Below are 17,394 nucleotides of genomic sequence, written 5' to 3' on the forward strand. Positions count from 1 at the left end.
CCTGGGAGGAGGCGTTCCCATACATGCTGAAGCTCGATTGGTTTCCGTAGCCTACGGACCAATGAAACATCAATAAGAACAAGACATTAAATAATCAACCAATCAGATGCTCTACTAACACTCTTTAAGCCATTATTAAGACCACATTTGGATATCAAGTGACTAAAGACAGAACCAATATCAGAAATAATACCAGATAAAAATCTATATATTAGTATACACACACATACAGTGCCTTCAGAAAGTATTCCCCTCCTTGACCTTTTTCACATGTTGTTGTGTTGCAGCCTGAATCTAAAATCAAATAAACGTGAATTTGTTTGTCACTGGCCTATACACAATACCCCATCATGTCAAAGTGGAATTATGTTTTTAGAAATGGAAACATTTGAAAAGCTGAAATGTCTTGAGCTAATAAGTATTCAACCCCTTTGCTATGACAAGGCTAAATTACATTCCAGTATTTAATAAGTTGCATGGACTCACTCTGTGTGCAATAATGGTGTTGAACATGATTTTTGAATGACTTCCTCATCTCTACTCACACATCATCATTATCATCATCTGTAAGAACACTTTCTGAAGGCACTGTTACATCGAGCAGTTAAGGTATATCAATGTGTGTATGAGTGTGTGTGGCGGTAGGGGCCTCCTTTGGCCCCTTATATAGATTTCCACTCACCGAATCCCCACTCACCGTAACTGTACATTTGGCCCCGGTGACAGAGCTGGGGTAGGCTGTACTGTACATAGAGTAGTCCACCTGTTGCTGGGTCTGTTGGGCTTGAGACTGAGCTGCAGTCAGCAGACTCTTCTTATCCCCTCCGTAGCCATAACTATAGGGGCTCTGCTGGTCCAGGGGAGGGCACCGACTGGTAGTCACCCAGGAAGATGCACCGACCTGGGCTTGGCGGTCATGGCGGCTGAGGTGGCGGAGGTGGTTATGGCCGGTGTGGTGTAGGATGATTCGGGGTAGAAGGTGCCGCGCCGGTGGTGTTGCCGCTGGCATCTGCCTCTGTGGAGCGTCACCGGTGGAGGTGGTTGTTGTGGAAGCAGCCTCTGTTGCACCCATACTGTACAGATTGTCTGAGGAGAGATGGACAATGAAGTTACAATAGTGTGATTGGTGAAAGGAGGACATTTAGTATTGGTTGGAGGAACACTTAGCAAATGCTTTGAAGGGGATATCTTTTGAGAAAAACTGAGAAATATACACAACTTCAACTAGGAAGTAAAAATACTGTTTATTTTCCTTTTAATTTGTTTTATTATACATTATTATTATTATTATGACAAATGCTCAACATTGTGTTGCAGCCCAGCCCCAGCATTTAAGTCAACATGATGGAGAGATGCTAGGTTTAAATAAGAGAATCAATGTGTAAGTGTTAAGACTCAACTTAGAGGCCAAGGAGGACAGAAAGCAAAGCTAGCAGTCTTAGCCCACTTAGCCCCTTATCCCACTTCTGGGGCCCCATTCCTCCCTTCTTTGAAGTAGGCCTAATCACTAATTCAATCATTACACATGTTTATACAGGTGATGCAAGGGGGCACATGGCTATCTAATTCTTGGATTTCTAGTGATTATACTTGAAGGAAGGAAGTACTTTTTAAGGAATTCAAATGGGTACCAGTGACTCAATAGACTATAGTGGTTACAGAATAGATAAGGCTAAATAGATAAGTTACCAAACACAAATGAACACACCTAACCTATCACTCATTAGTTCCCTTGACAACAGTGTGGAGAGAAGACACTTACGATAACCAGAGCCAGCACTGCTTCCATAACGGTAGCTTGCTGTTAACAAGAAAAGAGATATACATTTATTACCTTAAGGCAAAGGAGCCCAAAAGAGTTGACGATTTCCTAACAAGCCCTCTAGAACAGTCCGACTATAGGCTTATTGTCTAATCATTAATGTATTTACTAAATAATCTAAAATAAGCCATATTTGAATGATTTTCTGATAAGAGCATGTTCTCACAGAGATGAGGTTAAAGGCCTTAAGGCCCGTCTAGATCTGAGATAGACAGTCCAAGTGAAGCGTCCTACTTTGGTTGTAGCTGCTGCCAGTCGTAGGCTTTCCTCGACCCCTGCCTCGCCCGCGGCCCCGGTTGTTAGGCTCCGTGTCGGTTGGAATGCCTCGAATAGTGCCAAAGCCTGGGATATGCTGTTGAGGGAGGGTCAGAGGTCACTAAAGGGTTCCTAATCATGGTGTGTGTGTGTGTGGATTAATTCATGGCTATTCCTAGTCATGATTCTATAGTATTGTGAGGTGCATTAAACATCCCTTTTTCAGGACCCTGTCTTTCAAAGATAGTTTGTAAAAATCCAAATAACTTCACAGATCTTCATTGTAAAGGGTTTAAACACTGTTTCCCATGCTTGTTCAATGAACCATAAACAATTAATGAACATGCATCTGTGGAACGGTTGTTGAGACACTAACAGACGGCAATTCAGGAAATTAAGGTCACAGTTATGAAAACTTAGGACACTAAAGAGGCCTTTCTACAGACTCTGAAAAACACCAAAAGAAAGATGCCCAGGGTCCCTGCTAATCTGCGTGAACGTGCCTTAGGCATGCTGCAAGGAAGCATGAGGACTGCAGATGTGGCCAGGGCAATAAATTGTAATGTCTGTACTGTGAGACACCCAAGACAGAACGGACAGCTGATCATCCTCACAGTGGCAGACGACGTGTAACAACACCTGCACAGGATCGGTACATCCGAACATCACACCTGCGGGACAGATACAGGATGGCAACAACAACTGCCCGAGTTCCACGAGGAACACACAATCCTCCATCAGTGCTCAGACTGTCTGCAATAGGCTGAGAGAGGCTGAACTGAGGGCTTGTAGGCCTGTTGTAAGGCAGGTCCTCACCAGACATCACCGGCAACAACGTCGCCTATGGGCACAAATCCACCGTCGCTGGATCAGACAGGACTGGCAAAAAGTGCTCTTCAGTGACGATTCCCGGTTTTGTCTCACCAGGGGAGATGGTCGGATTCGTGTTAATCATCAAAGGAATGAGCGTTACACCAAGGCCTACACTCAGGAGCAGGATCGATTTGGAGGTGGAGGGTCCTTCATGGTCTGGGGCGGTGTGTCACAGCATCATCGGACTGAGCTGGTTGTCATTGCAGGCAGACATCCTCCTCCCTCATGTGGTACCCTTCCTGCAGGCTCATCCTGACATTACCCTCTAGCATGACAATGCCAACAGCCATACAGCTCGTTCTGTGCGTGATTTCCTGCAAGACAGGAAGGTCAGTGTTCTGCCAAGGCCAGCGAAGAGCCCAGATCTCAATCCCATTGAGCACATCTGGGACCTGTTGGATCGGAGAGAGAGAGGGCTAGGGCCATTCCCCACAGAAATGTCCGGGAACTTGCAGGTGCCTTGGTGGAAGAGTGGGGTAACATCTCACAACAAGAACTGGCAAATCTGGTGCAGTCCATGAGGAGATGCACTGCAGTACTTAATGCAGCTGGTGGCCACACCAGATACTGAATGTTACTTTTGATTTTGACCCCCCTTTGTTCAGGGACACATTACTCCATTTATGTTAGTCACATGTCTGTGAAACTTGTTCATTTTATATCTGTTGAATATTATGTTTATACAAATATTTACACGTTAAGTTTGCTGAAAATAAACGCAGTTGACAGTGAGAGGACATTTCTTTTTTGCTGAGTTTATATCATGTCTTACCATGGAAGTGTATGTGACTGGTTTCTTCTTCTTGGGGTCAGAGTGAGGGTTATAGTAGGGCCCCGCCCCCTCTGGGAAAAGTTTGTCCAAAGCAGCTAAGGCTGCGTAGGCTTTGGCCTCCTTCTTGTTGGAGCCTCGACCTTTGAACTTCTGTCCATCTACCTCCACCTGTGAGTGGCAGAGGTGGTAACAAAGAGACATGCTGGTTACTGTGTTTCCACATCCTGCTCTGTCAACTACATCTGGGCCCATATTCATAAAGCGTCTCAGAGTGGTAGTGCTGATCTATGATCGTAATGAATAAGATTCTACATAAACATGTAGGACCTGATCCTAGATCACCATTTCTACTCTGAGATGCTTTGTTGAGTCATCTACTGTAGTTTCCAAATCCTTGCGCAATGAATCAATAGAATTGTCCCAAGCGTGCAAACCCCGCCCATCTGCCACTGACTGACCTCCATGACGAAGCACTTGTCATGGCTGCCCCCGGTCTCAGCAGAGAGCTCGTACTTCAGGCTGCGTCTCTTCTCATTCAGCTCCATCACTGGGTTCTTCCCGTGCTTAGTGAGGATGGGACCGTTCTGATAGTATGGAAGACATAGCAGAACAGTCAAGTCCAATAAACATCATCAACAACAACTCTATTGCAACATAAGTGCTTTATGAAAGTATACTGTGAGATTCTGGCATTTAAGACCTTGTTCTACGTACCCAGAGGCAGATAAACTCACAGATACCATTTTTATGTTGTTACATGCAGTAGGAAGGAAGGGAAGTGGTGGTTTCACAAGCTAATGCTAACTATCGATAGCGCAATGACTGGAAGTCTACAGGTACAGTAGCAATGCTTTGTGCTGCTTTATGAAAGTATATTAAGTCAACCATTTTAAAAAGTAACAGGGAAAAGCCAGAGAACATAGAGAGAATGACTACCTCGTCAGATGCCATGGACGCATCACTTGCTGTAGGTGTGGATGGTACGTTGGCTCCTCCCTCTTCGCCTGGTTCAATCTTCACATCCGCCCCAGTGGGCAGGCCCAACTTCTGCAGGACCTGAGAAGGGCAGGGGAGAGAGGACTTGGTGGACGGCAGCCATTATAAAACAGAGTCAATTACAGACGACAAGGCATTCAATGCAAAACCAGTGGATTACATTCTTGGAGAACAACGACATAACACTTTGATGAAAGCAAGCGAAGGTTACAGAGAGAGGAGAAACACTACTCTTTCTTTCAAAGGAAGTAACAGATTCAGGGACATTTACTTTAAGTCATTTGGCTCTTTCCAGGGACCATCTTGTGTTGTACCAGTTAACCATCATCTTAAAAGGGATAGTGCGAGATGTGTCTAGTTACCCAGAGTCGTGGATACCATTTCTACGTGCAGTATGAAGGAACTTGCAGGGAGATTTGCACACTAACGCTAACTAGTGTTAGCGCAATGACTGGAAGTCTATTGGTACAGCTAGCATGTTTTCGCCTAGGCATACAACCCCTTACCTTGGCAGCTAGGTGGAGTTTGGCGGTGCGTTTGGACGCCCCTGAGGCCTCGTATGTATCGCCGTCCATCGTCTACCGACATGGTGAACACCGGGAAGTGCACTGGACCGCTCTGACCCGTCAGACGGTACTGCAGACCAGGCTTGTGCTGGTTGAGACGCATCAGGGCGTTCATGGCCATAGGAGAGTCTCGGGCTTCTCTTCTGTGGCTGGGGGAAGGGAGGGTGACAGAAAGAGAGACAGGGAGAGATAGTGAGAAAGAGATAGATGGGGGAGAAAGAAGAAGAGAGCATATCAGAACAGGAACAAATGTAACCTCCTCAGAAAGAGCCTCAATGGTAGAATAGCTACGAAAAATCCATTCGAAGACCACCCGGATACATACACGACTTCCTAGGAAATTTAGGATATTTCTGGAACTTCTGAGACTTCCTCTTCTTGCTGTCATCTCCCCCTTTGTCCGCCACATCATGAGGTCTCTTGGGGAGGGTAGGTGGAACTGGCCAGGATCTGAGCTGGTAGGGACATGGAAAAGGGACAGGGTTCAGGAAAAGTTCAAATTCACAACACATCAAGACTACTACTAGACAGCTAATATGAAAGTCACATTTGAGAAGCATGGGACAGGTCAGGAAGATCGCCAAAAACTGAGGAGATACTAACAACCGTAGTTTCTGAGACCTGGTCCTATGGTCCTCCTTGGTTCCCTGGCAGGCAGGGAATCCATCCCTAGCACCTTGTACAGCTGTCCGAACGCAGACAACCTTAAGGCATGCTGACAGGGAAAAACAAACATAGAACACAGTCAATCACAAAAGGAAGCACATGGGAGAGAATAACACATTTGATATTCTATCTGGGGAGTGTTAAGGACAAAACATAACAGAACTTTCAGCAAAAAAATCTTGTGTAGAACAGATATTATCATTTTTCAAGTAGAGTAGGGAATCATGTCAGCTCCATTTGTTACAATTCTACCTGGAATGTTATAGGCATAAATATTTCACCTAACCGAATGAAACTGAAGCCTGTTTTACCTGGGCACTCTGTGTAATGTCCTCACGTTGCTGAGTGTCCAGGTGGCTGATGGCGTCCACCTTCTCCCTTCTCACAAGGGTCCTTGATACCCGGACCGTCTTTGAACAACAGAAGAACATTTGAATTAGTTTAATTTGGTGGACGTCATTTCTACATTGTTCTGAGAGGTGTTCTGCAAGGCTAAGCTCTATTTTCTCTATTTACCCAATACAGGTCTTTAGGGATAAAGACTTACCGGCCATCAGGATTCCAGGCAAGCACTCGAGAACTCTGCAGGAAGAAAGACTCTCCTGCTCCCATTGGCCGATCGCATGTTCCAATGGCCTTCTCACACAGCAGCTCTAAAGGCTTGACAGAACAGAGAGAGAACAGTAGATAATGATCTATTTTTTTCCCACCGCTGCCACCCAATGTAATAATTTATTGTGACATGTATATCATTATAGTCAATATTATTGGGTGACTTGACTCACCCATCCTCTGAGTGGAGCCAGGTGGGGACGCGGTTACACAGGTCTCTCATGATACGGATCACGACGGCCGACTTCAGGTCGTTGACCTTAGCCTGAGAGAGACAAGCACGGGCCGAGCGGAGTCAAAAAGGGTGCGATATCCAACAACCTACCTACCTAGAGAGCACTGGCAAATAAAATAAAGAAAAGGTGCAATATTAATATTATTATTATTATATTATATTCCAGTAGCCTCATGAGCCGCATGATCCCGCGAGCTCACATGATGCAGGCAGCTCACGAGGCTAATATGCCTGGACAGCACAAAGGAAAAGTGTGATACGAGTCGAATTGAACCAGTTGCGTAAGTACTGAGTCATCAGGAATATTGCACCCAGAGGTAGCATAGGAAGGTTAGTGCAGTATTCCTCCAATATACCATTTGAGCCAAACATTTAATTAGGAGGAAAGGGGATACCTAGTCAACTGCACAACTTAATGTATTCAAACTAAATGTGCATTTAACCCAAACCCCTCTAAATGAGCGATGGTTACATAGTGTGTAGGGACTCTTAAAAAAACAACGTAGCTACAATATCAGTTGTACTAGCAAATAACAGCAATATAGTTCCAAGGAAGACAGAATGAAATCATAGAAAACAATGAGGCATTGTAGAGAGCATACAAACTCACAACTCATTATGGGACAAGGCAGAATAAAAAGGCACATTTAGACACTTTATTTGACAAGTAAAAAGACGGGATGCAAACCTGGAACCACTTGGGGTGGCGGAGGAATGCCAAGGCAGTTAGGCATTTCTGCCTGTCCAGAACGTCCGCCGGCGCATCGCTGTCAATCGTGCTTTCTATTGGTCGATGGGTGGGATGAAGACATGAGTACGGTTTGACCAGGGGTTTCTGTCTCGAGGCTTGGGGAGGAGGAAGCTTTTCCCAAGGCAGGACAAGGACTTCTACATCTGCATTGCTTACTGTTTGGGGTTTTAGACTGGGTTTTCTGTACAGCACTTTGTGACATCGGCTGGTGTAAAAGGGCTTTGAATAAATTTAATTGAAGGGGACTCCCCGCATTTATAGAGAATGGATTTACCACACCACCCTGCTTAGCAAAAAAACTCTATGCTAGGTCTAAGTGATGAGAGTGTACTCTAGCCATCAGATTCACAGGGGGTACCAGAGCATAATATTTCTCAATATAAGGTTTTGCTGGGGGGATTTCTTAGTCTTAATCAAGCCTAGTCTTAGTACCCCTTAACTGGGTCATGCTGCTCTGCACCTTTCCGAGACAGAATGAGAGGCCAGTTGGTCAAAGGTCCAGCGTCCCTAAAAACTGACACACTAGAAGGCTTAGTAAGAGAGAATCAATCAGGTTTGGAATTACTGTACAAGGCAGTTGGAATCAGAATGCATTTGTGGTCGGCTCGGTACTGCAGCAAAACTGATAACTGCTTGGCTTCAGCTTGGCTTCTTCCCCCAGCAACCAAATCTGGCCTTGATCCAAGACAAGGCCATTCTCTTGGAGGACGTAGCTACTAAAGCAGATTGAACTCAAAATGCCCTTTTCCTGACTTTTAATTAGATCACATTCATCCCCTTTGCCTCTCTCACATACACCCCCATGCATTACTCACTCACACACACATATTGCTCTCTCATATACACCCCCATGCATTACTCACTCACACACATAATGTGCTCTCTCACATACACCCCCATGCATTACTCACTCACACACACATATTGCTCTCTCACATACCCCCATGCATTACTCACTCACACACACACACACACACACATATTGCTCTCTCACATACACTTTCCCTTCAATATCCTTTCCTCAACCAGACAGGTCAAGGAAGGGTCCAAAACATTATTACCTGTCATGTCGATCAGTTTTGCTGCAATACAGGCCTCACGTTACACTGTTCTGCATTAAAAACACATGCAATCAAATCTATATCCGCGCATTGGCTGGCATTTCTCAGAAAAGCCTTCATTTCTTAACTTGAACAATACAATTAACTGTAAATTAAGTCGTACATTACTGTTATTTAAATCACATTATTACACAATGCATTATTAACGACTAAAAGAGGCATTGTAGCGATGAAAGATTGTCGCCGTTTGTTACATAATTACAGCGAATAGAAGAACTCTGAGCTCAGTGAAGAACCAATCAGATTGATTGTTCACTGGCATGGTTCTAAAGCAGCCACTGTGCAAGTTCTACTAATCTCTATATTGACTGATCAGGTATTTAAATGGTGTCTCAGTGTATGGATCAGTAGGGAGCTGCACGGTAACATGCTTTAAGTGAATAGTAACACATAGATTATCAGCTGTTGCTGTAGCTGATCTGAAGTTGCCTGCTGTTAAGTGCAGTCCAGCGCTGCCTACATTCAGCAAAGCACAATGTTGTAGAACATTGCAGATAGAAATATCACACATAATATATATTGGTGCACATATCTATCACAAATGAGATCTCTACATCATATTTCTATCTGAGGGCGTCCCACAACGCTGTGCCCTGAACACAGCCGTGGTTGTGCTGGGTAGTCCCAGCCTCCTGGCCAGGTTGGAGGCTGGTCCTGGGGGTCGATACCTCCAGGTGGTTCCTCCAGGGGGTGGTAACTCCCGGCACCCTCTGGCTCAGCCTCCATGCGTATCCTTGGGGGAGGTCAGGTGAATGGTTAGGGTCAGGACGGGCTCCTTGATGCTCTTGATCACAATCTCCGCCTCCTCTGGGATCTGGGTGACCTCATACTTGTCCTCTGTGACGAGCTTTAGTAGAGTTGGAATGATGGGAAAATAAATCAGTTTTGGATTTTGTCTTACAGTACAGAAGAGGAACAATATTAGCATAGAGGCAGCACCTTTCACAACCAAAAATACACTTTTTAAATATAGGTCCTATTGCAGCTCTCTCAGTCTCTCATACTCTCACTTCAAAATTGCAAAGAGAGACAGCGTTAACATCATCGAAGGATATCGGTCTCCATTGGGAAGAGGTCTTCTGGCGCAATGGGACTTCCCGGTTGGTAAAGGTTCAACGAAATAGATACACTACCTCAATCTGGGTGGAAGGTTCTCCAGCCACCTTCCTGAGCAGGAGTGACGGTGGGTTTCTCAGTGCAGAGAGCAGCACCAGCTCCAGGTCCATGTCTCCCTTCAGCAGCAGGCCCTTGGCCACCAGGCCCACCCTCATCACCCCACGCAGGATACGCTCTGGAGAGCCCTCACTGGGACAGGGGAGGGAGAACCAGGAAATGCTTATTCAGAGACAAATGCAATAGAATTCTACAAGATATGAAGAAGCACACATATCAGGATTAGATGTACTGTTATCCTTCACTTTCTTTCTCTCGCTCTCTAAAAATGCATCTTGCCTTCCTATATTGAAGTATTCATGACATTTTAGAGTTTTAGCAACAACTCTTATCCAGAATGACTTACAGGAGCAATTAGGGTTAAGTGCCTTGCTCAAGAGCACCAACAGATTTTTCACCTAGTCGGCCTGGGGATTCGAACCAGCGACCTTTCGGTTACTGACCACTAGGCTACCTGCAGCCTAAGAGTCACATATCTTAATTGCTTGGATTAGGTAAGTAATAGGATGTTAATCCTGCTCTCAGCTATCAATCATGTATCAATCTGTGCTTAACTCAAGGAAATGAAGGAGGAAGCGTTTCCAAACAAATCAAATCAAACTTTATTTGTCACATCGCCGAATACAACAAGTGTAGACTTTAACGTGAAATGCTTACTTACAAGCCCAACAAGTGCAGTTCAAGAAGAGTTAAGAAAATATTTACCAAGTAGACTAAAGTAAAAAGTAATAATAAAAGTAACACAATAACGAGGCTATATACAGGGCACTGGTACCAAGTCAGTATGCGGGTGTACAGGTTAGTTGAGGTAATTTGTACACATAGGTGGGGTAAGTGACTATGCACAGATAATAAACAGCAGTGTACAAAGGGGGAGGGGTAGAAGCTGTTGAGGAGCCTTTTGGTCCCTAGACTTGGTGCTCCGGTACCGCTTGCCGTGCGGTAGCAGAGTGAACAGTCTATGACTTGGCAGAATGGAGTCTCTGACAATTTTATGGGCTTTCCTCTGACACCGCCTGGTATAGGTCCTGCAGTACCAGGGTCTTTGATCAGTCTTTCTTACCTCTTCTCTGCCCCTCCACAGGTACAGGCGCCACACCGACTCCGGCCTCCACATCCAGCAGGTCGGAGACGGTCTTGGCACACTCCACGTGGGAGATGACTGTCTGCACCGCCTCCAGCTCCTCAGACGATGGGTACACCGCCGCGTGCTTCGCCATCATGTGGCGGTCGTCGCTCACGAGATACGCATGGGAGGCGTGCGCACCGGAGGGCCTGGAAGAAGACGGTAAGATGGAAAAGTGTGTACGTGAGATGTGGGTCGTGGTCAGTTGGGCACACAGTAAGAAAACAATTTATAAAGGAAAACTGAAATCTATGTTCTTATTGTAATAAATCAACCGTGCGTCTTGCCTTTTGAATGCCCAGCCATCTTTAGACAGCTGTTCGTTCCACAACACAAAATTCTAATACAGGCTAGTTTTGTCTCCTCTAGTCTCTCCTTATATTGGCTGTTAGATGTGAAGCAGGCTTATTTTACTTTAATGGTTTTGGGTAAAGTTCGTTAACTTTAAATAAAACATTATGGTATTAAACAGTTATTTTATTTCATGGCAGTCTTCATCCATAATGCGTCGGTTACCACGGTTATACAGTTACCGAGCCAGCCCTAAGCCACGGCTTTCATTTGTTCCAATGGAATAGGATGGAGTGTGAATGATCTGGAGTACCAGTATGACTAGGTGCGTACAAAATAGACCGAGGAAAAACTGTGACTGGAAAATTATAGTTAATGTATCATCTACAACTTCTGCAATTACATGCCTCTTAGCAAGAGGAAATAAAATATTTTATTAATGGCCATCATGTTGGAAACAAATCATAGGACCATTTGTCCAACATATCAAAGTAGGTGCAATTGGCTGCTCGTGTTGGCCTATAAACAGTATACACCGCAGAGGAGGCTGGTGAGGGGAGGACGGCTCATAGTAATGGCTAGAACAGAGTTAATGGTATTAAACACATCAGTTTCCAAGTGCTGGATACCATCCCATTCACTCCATTCCAGCCATTATAATGAACCAGCCTCCTCTCACCCAGCCTCCTGTGCTGCACAGGTGAATTCAAGTAGAATTCAACACAACACCTAGGGATAATTCTGATTCTCAACCCTTGTGTTCATTCGGAGGTGACAGGCATTAGCCCGCGCTACATTCACACACACAGGGAATTTGTATTGACGTGGAGAGAAACAGTGGTGGAAGTTTGAACCTCAGTTTGGGGTCGGTTCTCCTCGATCTCCTGTATGGCTGCGATGTACTCATCGTACTGCCTCAACTCCTCCTCGTAACAGAGACAGTCATACCAGTAGCGTAGCTCCTCATATCTGGGAGGGGAGAGAGACAAAGTAGTTAGAATAGAAACCAATTACAGTACTAAGTTTACCTGTGTAGATTCAACATCGACCAATTTGGCGAGATTAGTGCAACATTTGGAGAGAATTGAAATGCCTTGTGTGTAGAAATACTACAATGTAGTTGTCATAATGTAACATTATTATAACCAGGTGGAGTAAGAGTAAAAGGCATGGATGAGAGAAGGCACTGCTCTTCAGTCAGTGTAAACTTGCATTTCCCCACTAATGGTAAAAGGAAAATGCCACCCAAAAACTCTTCGTCCGTTGTTGATTTAGTCCCAAAATATTTTTTGCATGTCAGAAATAGAGTTTTCAGACATATAACTTTCAAAATACATAAATACAGCGGTATGAAGCATTTTGCACCATATAATGTAAATCCATCATACTGGCTATATTTATGTATTTCAAATGTTTTTGTCTGGAAAACTCTATATTTCTGACATGCAAGAAAACCCAAGGACTAAATCAACAATGAACTAATGAAACAAATAGCCAAATATAGTTTTAGGTGGAGTTTTCCTTTAAGGTTAGGATTGGGATGTGGACCCTAGAGTTGTACCTCATTAAAACGTCACCCTGGAGCGATACAGTACCTGTCAAAGTCGTGTGGTAGCAGGCGATGGCCTCGCTGTATCAGGCTGTCCCCAGTACAGGAGCTCTTCATAGGCCTGGCGTTCGTCCCAGACTGCATCTGGCACTGGCTCTGCTGCCATAGCCATGAGCTTGTCTTTTAACTGCCACCTGTGTGACACCTGCTGTAGACATGGTAACAGAAACACTGAAAATCACTCTCTATACAATGCACCACCTCATGATAAACACATGGCAAAGAAAACTATATACAGTTTGTATAAGAACATTTGGTGAAACTTTAATGTGACGTACGGCAGGCTTGTACCACGTGACATCCCTGCGGTAACTACCTAGCTAACATTCGTAAACATACCAGGCAGTTGCACAAAAACGTGCAGGTAATATATACAATTTAAAAATCGAAGTGTAGGTAAACTATGCTAACTAACTGTTTGTTTACCACCAAATGTGTAAGCAGCTGTCCCATACAGCTTTGGGTAATTTGGTTTTTAAAACTAAATTACACACGCTGCAAACCAATTGGGCTAACATAATTTGTTTTCAACCTGCGGTGCAGGCGCCATTTTTTATGGCAAGATAGCTAGCATGATAATACCAGACCAGAGACCGTACCAGATGCTGTAGTTGCAAAGGTAAGCTACTACATTTTTATGTTTAATTCAGCACATAACTGCAATTAAATGCATCGCTAACAGAAAGTTTGTGTTAATTTACAAACACTAAAGCAACAACCTTTTTCTATATCGTTAAAAACACTCACCTGAGAAGGAAGGAGGCACAGTAATGTCGCTGTTTGGGGGCGTGGAGCTGCGCGGTGTCGCGCAATAATGACGATTTTTAATTGTTTGGTTCTTCAACTCATCCAGTGGGTGGCGGCATAACACCTTTAGTTGTTGTAGTCGCCATTGTCCCACAGATGAGAATCCAGCAACACCAGGTGCATATGAAATGTTCTGGACAGTCCTGAATTTGGCCACCTCATTCTCTGCTTCATGGTTCCCACCACAATTGCAACATGTCACATTTTCCTCACTTTTAAAACACATGATATGATCTTTTCCACAACTTGGACATCTCGGCTTCTCCCTTCTGCAAACACTTGAAACATGACCCAAAAGCTTTACAATAGCCACACTCCATTGGTCTTGGGATGAATGCGCCGACTCTGTAGTTTATATACCCCAACTGCACTTGAGTAGGGAGAGTCTCCATATCAACAAATAAAATAAGATAAACTCTTCACTTTTTCACAATTCAAATCAAATTTTATTTGTCACATACACATGGTTAGCAGATGTTAATGCGAGTGTAGCGAGAAATGCTTGTTCATCCGATGTGCATCAATCACTCCAGGAATATTTTTAAATCTCTTCAAAATCAACTTCTCACGAGATGCCAGCTATAACCCCTTGAGGGTGCCCGATTCGAAGAGAGAAACACACAACACTTCAAACGTATCAAATTGGGTGAGTTGCGCAACACACGTTCCTTCTGATCTGCAGAAGCACAACAAATCTAAACAAGCCCGCCTCTCGTGATCCTCACAGCCTTCACTTTACCCAGCACTCTCCACCAGTTTGGATATCTCAAATAACACCTGGCTGCCACCTACTGTAGGCCATATCTAGGCCATATCTAGGCCTACAGTAGGTGACAGCCAGGTGTTGAATATTAAACTGAGGTGAGAGATACAGTTAATTCTGAAGTTTACATACACCTTAGCCAAATACATTTTAAACTGAGTTTTTCACAATTCCTGGCGTTTAATCCTAGTAACAATTCCTGTCTTATGTCAGTTAGGATCACCAGTTTATTTTATGAATGTGAAATGTCAGAATTAAGTAGAAGAGAATGATTTATTTCAGATTTTCTTTCTTCCATCACATTCCCAGTGGGTCAGAAGTTTACATACACTCAATTAGTATTTGCTAGCATTGCCTTTAAATTGTTTACTTGGGTCAAATGTTTCGGGTAGCCTTCCAAGCTTCCCCACAATAAATTTAATTGAATTGTGGCCCATTCCTCCTGACAGAGCTGGTGTAACTGAGTCAGGTTTGTAGGCCTTCTTGCTCAGACACACTTTTTTAGTTCTGCCCACAAATTTTCTATGGGATTGAGGTCAGGGCTTTGTGATGGTCACTCCAATACCTTGACTTTGTTGTCCTTAAGCCATTTTGCCACAACTTTGGAAGTATGTTTGGGGTCAATGTCCATTTGGAAGACCCATTTGCGACCAAGCTTTAACTTCCTGACTGATGTCTTGAGATGTTGCTTCAATATATCCACATGATTTTCCTGCCTCATGATGTCATCTATGTTGTGAAGTGCACCAGTCTCTCCTGCAGCAAAGCACCCCCACAACATGATGCTGGCACCCCCGTGCTTCACGTTTGGGATGGTGTTCTTCTGCTTGCAAGCCTCCCCCTTTTTCCTCCAAACATTACTATGGTCATTATGGCCAAACAGTTCTATTTTTGTTTCATCAGACAAGAGGACATTTCTCCAAAAGTACAATCTTTGTCCCCATGTGCAGTTGCAAACCGTAGCCTGGCTTTTTATGGCGGTTTAGGAGCAGTGGCTTCTTCCTTGCTGAGCGGCCTTTCAGGTTATGTCGATATAGGACTATTTTTACTGTGGCTATAGATACTTTTGTACCTGTTTCCTCCAGCATCTTCACAAGGTCCTTTGCTGTTGTTCTGTGATTGATTTGCACTTTTCGCACCAAAATACGTTCATCTCTAGGAGGAGAGAACGTGTCTCCTTCCTGAGCAGTATGACGGCTGCGTGGTCCCATGGTGTTTATACTTGCATACTATTGTTTGTACAGATGAACCTTCAGGCGTTTGGAAATTGCTCCCACGGATCAACCAGACTTGTGGAGGTCTACAATTTTTCTGAGGTCTTGGCTGATTTCATTTGATTTTCCCATGATGTCAAGCAAAGAGGCACTGAGTTTGAAGGTAGGCCTTGAATTACATCCACAGGTACACCTCCAATTGACTCAAATTATGTAAATTAGCCTATCAAAAGCTTCTAAAGCCATGACATAATTTTATAGAATTTTCCAAGCTGTTTAAAGGCACAGTCAACTTAGTGTATGTAAACTTCTGACCCACTGGAATTGTGATACAGTGAATTATAAGTGAAATATTCTGTCTCTAAACAAATGTTGGAAAAATTACTTGTGTCATGCACAAAGTAGATGTCCTAACTGACTTGCCAAAACTATAGTTTGTTAACAAGAAATTTGTGGAGTGGTTGAAAAACTAGTTTTAATGACTTCAACCTAAGTGTATATAAACTTCTGACTTCAACTGTACATACGTGGCTACCACAATTTTATTCAGTGTGGCTTGGAGTCAAACATTTTATAGGAAAGAACTATGAGTGTTATTTATTGACTGCCATGGTCGATATAATTTGCTATTTAATTTACTGACTCTAAACCAGCATTCCTTTCTTGCTCTTGTCCCATGGGAATCACATTTCGAGCATAGTGTCCAGCATCTTATCATTTGAATGAAAAAAAAAAGACCAAGTCAGACAGAAATATGAATTGTAGACAAGACTGCGGGGCCCTGAGAAATAAATAAACAAAGCGTTGGACTTAGAACTGAACAGGGATGTTTTATGAGGTGTTATGATGACCCTCGGTCCTGGTTTGCTGGGTTGGCTTGTGATGTTGCATGTATTTTGGGAATTTGGGGTTTTGCTGACTTTGGCCTTTCTCCAAACGTATGATTTAAAAGCTGTGTCAAATATACAGTTATGTGAGAGGAAAGTTTTCAGAGAACTACGTAGGCGGTGAGCAGGCTGCAGCATTTATCTTCAGTTTCCTATCAAGAAAATTCACTGAGCATAATAGTCACTGTTTACTAGAATGGACCCAGTTGTTCACCATTTGATTTCTTTGCATCGGTGTGTTTTTCCACCGTATATTCAGGATACTGTACACCGTTTGAACATACTGTATTATTGTAATACTGTATTTAATACCTTGGCGGAGAGGAGAGAAAAAAGGACAACAACGGTATCTAATTCAGTCAAAACATTCTTATTTATTTCATCACATTCAATTATGTTCCATAACTTCTTTACACGTCCCCAGAGAATTGAGGAAAAGCAATAAATATTTATAACTTGTTCAATATTTGACATGAAGTAGCATTTTTATACATCAGAAGCTCAGGAAAAATCGTAGTTCTCCCTTTACTTAACAAGCGATCTTAATCTTAGCATAACATTTACATAGCATACAACTCCGTTTTTTGGAGTCGTCCGGGAATCGTTAGACATCGATGATGTTAAATGTCATTGTTAAACCTTAACCAACAGACTTCAGAATAATCAATGTTCCACAAATGAGATCCAATATGTTGAATGAATTGTGATATTCTTCTGCGTTACATTCTATTCATGAAGATATGTAGCGAGGCTTTCAACTTCTGATCTCTCAGATGAACCTCTGTGCTGATATAGCTGCACATCTTCATACGCTTCAAGCCTTTGACCTACTCACTATGCGAGTGTGTTTCTCAA

General features: G+C 43.5%; 1 pseudogene; it reads right to left on the reverse strand.

The window, feature by feature from the left end:
- Window positions 1-914: 914 nt before the first annotated feature.
- LOC127924639 (interleukin enhancer-binding factor 3 homolog) lies at window positions 915-12,304 on the reverse strand (annotated as a pseudogene).
- Between the last annotated feature and the right edge of the window lie 5,090 nt (window positions 12,305-17,394).

The sequence above is a fragment of the Oncorhynchus keta genome, unplaced genomic scaffold (assembly GCF_023373465.1).
Source record: "Oncorhynchus keta strain PuntledgeMale-10-30-2019 unplaced genomic scaffold, Oket_V2 Un_contig_436_pilon_pilon, whole genome shotgun sequence".
NCBI lineage: Eukaryota > Metazoa > Chordata > Actinopteri > Salmoniformes > Salmonidae > Oncorhynchus > Oncorhynchus keta.